This window comes from Mercenaria mercenaria, chromosome 7 (genome assembly GCF_021730395.1).
Source record: "Mercenaria mercenaria strain notata chromosome 7, MADL_Memer_1, whole genome shotgun sequence".
NCBI classification, from domain to species: domain Eukaryota; kingdom Metazoa; phylum Mollusca; class Bivalvia; order Venerida; family Veneridae; genus Mercenaria; species Mercenaria mercenaria.
This window is the reverse complement of record NC_069367.1, coordinates 2,867,049-2,875,432: the sequence shown is the minus strand read 5'-3', so window position 1 is coordinate 2,875,432 and position 8,384 is coordinate 2,867,049.

The following is an 8,384-nucleotide window of genomic DNA, read 5'->3' as shown; positions in this document are numbered from 1 at the left end:
ATGTACAACAATTTGACTAGACCCATTGCCATCATGTACAACAGCTTGACTAGACACACTGCCATCATGTACAACAACTTGACTAGACACATTCCAATCATGTACAACAGACTAGACACATTCCAATCATGGATAACAACTTGACTAGACCCATTGCCATCATGTACAACAACTTGACTAGACACACTGCCATCATGTACAACAACTTGACTAGTCGCATTCCAATCAAGTACAACAGACTAGACACATTGCAATCATGGATAACAAATTCACTAGACAAATTGCAATCATGGACAACAACTGGACTAGACTCATTGCAATCATGGACAACAGCTTGACTAGACACATTGCCATCGTGGACAACAACTTGACTAGACACATTGCCATCATGTACAACAACTTGACTAGACACATTGCAATCATGGACAACAACTTGACTAGACACATTGCAATCATGGACAACAACTGGACTAGACACATTGCAATCATGGACAACAGCTTGACTAGACACATTGCCATCGTGGACAACAACTTGACTAGACACATTGCAATCGTGGACAACAACTTGACTAGACACATTGCAATCATGGACAACAACTTGACTAGACACATTGCAATCATGGACAACAACTTGACTAGACACATTGCCATCGTGGACAACAACTTGACTAGACACATTGCAATTATGTCAACAACTTGACTAGACACACTGCAATCATGTCAACAACTTCACAAGACACATTGCAATCATGTACAACAACTTGACTAGACACATTGCCATCATGGACAACAACTTGACTAGACACATTGCCATCATGTACAACAACTTGACTAGACACATTGCAATCATGTACAACAACTTGACTAGACACATTGCCATCGTTGACAACAACTTGACTAGACACATTGCAACCATGTACAACAACTTGACTAGACACACTACAATCATATCAACAACTTGACTAGACCAATTGCCATCGTGTACAACAACTTGACTAGACACACTGCAACCATGTACAACAACTTGACTAGACACATTGCAATCATGTACAACAACTTGACTAGACACATAGCCATCGTTGCCAACAACTTGACTAGACACATTGCAATGATGTACAACAATTTGACTAGACACATTGCAACCATGTACAACAACTTGACTATACACACTGCAATCATATCAACAACTTGACTAGACACATTGCCATCGTGTACAACAACTTGACTAGACACACTGCAACCATATACAACAACTTGACTAACACATTGCCATCATGTACAACAACTTGACTAGACACACTGCAATCATGGACAACAACTTGATTAGACTAACTGCCATCATGTATAGCAACTTGACTAGACACATTGCAATCATGTACAACAACTTGACTAGACACATTGTCATCGTGGACAACAACTTGACTAGACACATCGCAATCATGTCAACAATTTGACTAGACACATTGCAACCATGTACAACAACTTGACTAGACACACTGCAATCATATCAACAACTTGACTAGACACATTGCCATCGTGTACAACAACTTGACTAGACACACTGCAACCATGTATAGCAACTTGACTAGACACATTGCATCATGTACAACAACTTGACTAGACCATTGTCATCGTGGACAACAACTTGACTAGACACATCGCAATCATGTCAACAATTTGACTAGACACATTGGCATCATGTACAACAACTTGACTAGACACACTGCAATCATGGACAACACTTGATTAGACTAACTGCCATCATGTATAGCAACTTGACTAGACACATGCAATCAGTACAACAACTTGACTAGAACTTGCCATCGTGGACAACAATTGACTAGACAATCGCATATGTAAACCAATTTTGATAGAACATTGCAACCATGATATAAGCAACTTTTCTAGAACAATGCATCATGTACAAAACTTGATAGACACATTGTCATCGTGACAAACAACTTGACTAGACACACATGCAATCATGTCAACAATTTGACTAGACACATTGCAACCATGTACAACAACTTGACTAGACACACTGCAATCATATCAACAACTTGACTAGACACATTGCCATCGTGTACAACAACTTGACTAGACACACTGCAACCATGTATAGCAACTTGACTAGACACATTGCAATCATGTACAACAACTTGACTAGACCCATTGTCATCGTGGACAACAACTTGACTAGACACATCGCAATCATGTCAACAATTTGACTAGACACATTGCAATCATGTACAACAACTTGACTAGACACACTGCAACCATGTACAACAACTTGACTAGACACATTGGCATCATGTACAACAACTTGACTAGACACACTGCAATCATGGACAACAACTTGATTAGACTAACTGCCATCATGTATAGCAACTTGACTAGACACATTGCAATCATGTACAACAACTTGACTAGACACATTGCCATCGTGGACAACAACTTGACTAGACACATCGCAATCATGTCAACAATTTGACTAGACACATTGCAATCATGTACAACAGCTTGACTAGACACACTGCCATCATGTCAACAACTTGACTAGACACATTGCCATCATGTACAACAACTTGACTAGACACATTGCAATCATGTACAACAACTTGACTAGACACATTGCCATCATGTACAACAACGTGACTAGACACACTGCAACCATGGACAACAACTTGATTAGATACATTTCCATCATGTACAACAACTTGACTAGACACACTGCAATCATGGACAACAACTTGATTAGACACACTGCCATCGTGTACAACAATTTGACTAGACACATTGCCATCATGGACAAGAACTTGACTAGACAAATTGCAGTCATGGACAATAACTTGACTAGACACATGAAATAAATTTCTCGACAGTCTATCAAATTACATTTGATTCTATACGCTTAGACCCTTAAGCCAAACTCTATCAAACGAATAGAATATATAACAAAAAACAAAACAACGAAACAAAAGACAATCCATGTATATTTTTTGTTGTCTAAAGCTTCGCATAGTTGGTTATAGATGTCAATAAGTTGATAGATAGTTGGATGTCCTAGTAATAAACCCCTGACTGCTTTTGGAGCATAGGTGAATTGTCATATAGATAATAATGTTAATATGTTTAAAGATAATACCTTCCAGTATCAGTAACTTTTCCAACACAATTAATACGAGAAATAGGACAACAACTTCACTAGACACACTATTTGTATATGTATTTAAAAAAAAACCAAACAAAGAGGCATAACGTGCCTACACGGATATATTGTTTTGGACAGTGAACGATTATGTAGTAGACAAAAATGACCCCTTACTTAATTTGGTTAGGGTTAGGGTTACTTTTGCCCATTGTATTCTCATTTAGTGCTAACCAATTATTCTAACCGGGATCATTCGCCATTTTTTTATGGAACTGCACTCTGTATATCACTGAACTTTCCAGGTACACCGCCATATGAATACATCTGCGGATTGTGTTTTTGTACTTGTGACATGTATAAATGTTGAGTTCTTCTCAACCCGGGACTAGAGGGCGTGGACAGTATTTTGTATATTTTCATTACCTTCCATGAACAGGCTCAATCAAAGAGACTGCAACATTTTCATTTATGTCGTGCTTGGCGACCTGTGGTTTTCCACTGTTCTTCCTTATTATCACAGCAGACTTGTTTGTGCCGTTTGGCTGCTTTTCTTTTGTTTTTTTGGGTTTAACGCCGTTTTTCAACAGTATTTCAGTCATGTAACGGCGGGCAGTTAACCTATCCAGTGTTCCTGGATTCTGTACCAGTACAAACCTGTTCTCCGCAAGTAACTGCCAACTAGGCCAACGCTCTTACCTACTGAGTTAAGCGGGCGGGATTTCGATCTTTTCAGAAATTAGACATTAATGTTGTGTTAAGTGTACTTCTTAATTTTTCACCTTGAACATGTCATCTTGGGTGGTTCCGATACTCTCAACTTTAGTAGCTTTGGGTATTGTTTAATCACCCCTTGGATATCGTGCCTGCTTTTTGATTCTCGTGCTCACGTGCTGTTAAAACACTTTTATACATGCGCGTTAGTTGGCAAAGCGTAAATTTAACGTATAATGGCTCCAAGACGGATAATTCAAAAGGAAATGACGGCCAACCTGAAAAAACAAATTTAATGACGTTGAGGAATAATCAACGTATCAATTTAATAGTTTTTTCGCGTTTTATGCTAGAACAGCGTTAGCGCATAGTGCCTCAACGGTTGGGGAGATAACTGTGTAACATTATCTTAAATATCGTTCCACAGTTCGCTCCCATAGAACGTCCGCTGTAGGAAAACTGACGGGTTTTGTCTATTTTTGAAAATTTGTAATGCATAAACTTTCAACTTTTGAGGTAACGTTTTCATGTAATGTTGATGACTTGTGCACACTATCTACAGCAGAGTGACATTGCAACAAATAACAAGCTTATTAGATTCGAAATGATTTATGGCAAAGCCTAGTTTTTTACACTGTTTTTACACTCCGACGGTTATACGTCGTATGAAATAATTCACTCGGTCTACACCCATCGTGTATAATAGTGTTCTAATATGCTTTTCTCTGTAAAAACACGCTTACGCTAGAATCACGTCAATGTTTTTGTTGCGACCAAGAAAGAGCGCTACTGTATTTTATCTACTATAATTTTAGACTAAGAGCAAATTAGAACCGAAATAATTTATAGCCAAACCGTGTTTTTAATACTTTTTATACACTCGGGCGGTAATACGTCGTACAAATAATATTACTCAGGCTGCGCCCTCGTGAAATTATTACGCCCGACGTATAACAACCCATCGTGTATAAATAGTGTCAAAACACTCTTTTGCTATAAATTATCTCTTAATTGAAATACGGTATAATTTTGTTTTTAAAGTGAAGTTATTTCGAACGACGTATAACCACCTGAGCTCAGAAGATTGATCAAATTTGAAAGCGCTATTTCTCGATGCGTATACGGCGCCTAAATATCACATCGGTTTGATGTTAACATGATAGCGTTGTTATGATTTAAGCATTGCTAGTCATAATTATTAGAATATTATGTACGTGTATTTGCTTTAGACCTATTTTACTCCCACGACGCCAGACATGTGAAAAAGTATACATTGTATCACGCGATAACTTTCATTCCCAAAACAGGAAACACGCTCTTAAGTAAAGAACTTTGTTGAATAAAACAATGCCGTCTTCACTTAAGCAATTTAGTAAAACATAAGTATTTTTCAAGTGTGCGTTTGTAATTAGCCTGACCTAGCATTTCACAGGCGTATACAGTCTGTTTTCAGCAAATATTATAAGAAAATTTATCGCAGAGTAGAACAATTTGAATTTACGAAAACAACAGAACCATTCCACTGCTGATAATAAAACGAAACCGGAACTATTACGTTGTTTAAGAAATAATATATCTCATCCAGTGATTTGTCGTTGAATAAATCACTGCTTGGAGTTCAGATGCGAAGGAATTATATCACGAGGACGTAGCCCGAGTGATATAATAATACGCATCTGAGCGACAAGCAATGATTTATTCAAGAGCAAATCACTAAATGAGATATATTATTTCGATTCTAACACGTTATAAAGGATCCTTGATGACATGCATTAAATGTTTGCCCGTTTTCAATCGGTTTCTTTTCCAGCGCGCCGCTATGCCGCTTGACGCCATGACGTAAAAATTGTGACGTCAGAACAGTGATTTGTTGTATGATAATTCACTGCTTTTTTCCTTCTTTGTTTAATAGGAAAATGAATCGGATCGTGTTAGAATTTTGCGTTTGCAACGTCTTGACGTACTTCCCCTTTACGGACGTAAAATTCCCGCGCTCTGTTTATTATGCTACTGGAAGAAAAAAGTGCTATAAGAAATTCATTTGTTTGATTATATTTGTCATTTGTCGAATATGGCATACAAGAAAAAAGATTATATGACTGATTCTAGAGCCTTGTTACCGCCTTAACAGTAAACCTCGAGCCGGATATTCCCATAGAATATTGTCATATTTTTTTTTGTTTTCACATCCGAGACAAGTATTTAAATTGTTATTATGTTGAAATAAAGCTTATAAAGTAGGTTGATTGAATCTCCACCTGCGCAGATATTTCTCTGACAGAAATATGAACAACAAAGTGGTCGGTCGCTGTTATTGATTTTTCCATAGGCTGCTATTTTAAGAAAAGACTCTTTCACATACCCAAAAATTGAGAGATGACAATTAAACTGTTATTTTTGCAATGTTATAACATGTTACATAGGCTTAGCTGATCTTTTTTCTTCTCAATTTAACTTCAAGCACACCAGCTGTCTGTTGAATAGCATACTGAGGTCAAATGTTCATTGGCGCCTGCTGTTCACAATTAAAAAGACTTGCGTTCAGCAAGACACTTGCGAAACATTCAAATTTCACAGAAAACATTATATTGCGTGAGTTTGGTACACATTTTATGACTGTAAACATTGACTTTTTATCCAACCAGCTTATTTCTAATTGACTCCTATGGGTTTTCTCAACCAATCAAAAGCCGTTATTTAATAGCAACGTCCGACCAAGTAAATTAACATCTCCAGAGTAGCAAACATTATAGAAAGAAAAAATTGTAGTTCTGTGTGTGGTTTGCTCTGGAGAGATTGAAATGTTTGTTTGTAGAGGCAGTTGAATTCGGCCGCAGTTTGGTCACGCAAACTAATAGATATGCTTATCCGAAATGTGTTCGTTATTGGCACATTGATTTGTTGTTATCTGTCATAAAGGTCTACGGAAAGTAGACACCAATTGTGATTGGTTTATCTTGCACGCCGTCATCAACATTCTTTCCTAACTGTGTTCGGTATCGGTACATTGAATAGTTAAAAATTGTTATAAAGGACTATTGAAAAAGAAAACACAATTTGTGATTGGTTTAAAGTCTTCCTCGTCACTAACCTTACCTTTAATTCCAACTATTTCTCTGTTTCTATACCATTGAAAATACAAACAATGTATAGGAAAACTTCATGAGCAAATGATGCTAGTGATACCAGAGTTTTGACAATGGTTTAATGTGAGTGCTTATTCTAGTTCATACGCTGTCGAATGGACATATTCTAGTTCATACGCTGTCGAATGGACATATTCTAGTTCACACGCTGTCGAATGGACATATTCTAGTTCATACGCTGTCGAATGGACATATTCTAGTTCATACGCTGTCGAATGGACATATTCTAGTTCACACGCTGTCGAATGGACATATTCTAGTTCACACGCTGTCGAATGGACATATTCTAGTTCATACGCTGTCGAATGGACATATTCTCGCCCCTTAGCTTCATCTTTCACATTTAAATTACATTTTAATTAATTTCTCTACTGTCTTCTTGTTAACAGTTGAAGTAATTCCACATGGGCATTTTTGTTGCCGTTTAGGTCATTAAAAGTGTTAGCAATATATTTTGCTTGTAATAAACATTCGCAATTATTGAGAAAAAACATTTGCTAAAGGAGTCAGAATCCTTTATCTTTTATTTTGATTCAATGTAATCACTTCAATTCTGTTATTGTTCTACATTACAGAAATTATTATACTCCCTTTTAAAGGTGGATAATCAGATTTTGGCCATGTAACGGATTTGTTTGAAACTTTAATGTCTGATCATTTACACCCATTTATATTCTCTTAATGCTTAATACAAGTTAGATTTTCACTGGAGGTATTTTTAAAATTTAATTTTCCTATCCTGGTTGCCCAACCAAGATGGAGTTAATTTATCATAAGTATAAATTTGATAAACATACTTTGCCTAAGGAAAGGTATAAATATTAGACATATTATAATATATTTGTAAAATATTTGCATTAACAATTATGTATTTAGTTGTTATTCATTAGAAACGCAAGTTTGAAATTGGTTGCGCAACCAAGATAGATTGGAAATAAATGAATTCAGAACATACACACAGCTTTAAAGCTTGCCTTTTGGTTAGGATTGTTAAATACTTAATATGTCTATCAAATGCAAATGTAAAACTAGAAATTGTATCGAAATAAGAAGAAATATCCAGCTTTTTAAATACTTTCATAATTAAGAAAATATACATTTCCAATAGAAACCTATCTCTATGTAATGGGTCTTTTGTTCCTTAAATAAATCTCTACCAGAATATACAAAAAGTAAAAAATGTCATAAAATGTTGTTTAAATATGATTGACCACCTTTAAGTATTTTTCCCAACATCAGTGTTATGTAGAAACCTAAATACTTAAAATTCGTCTCAAGAAAATGACTAGCTACGCGCATGAGCAGCTCTAAGACACAGCAATAATCAAATAATTTCCTTCTTAAGGTTGTTCAAGTAGGCAATTAAATCATATGAC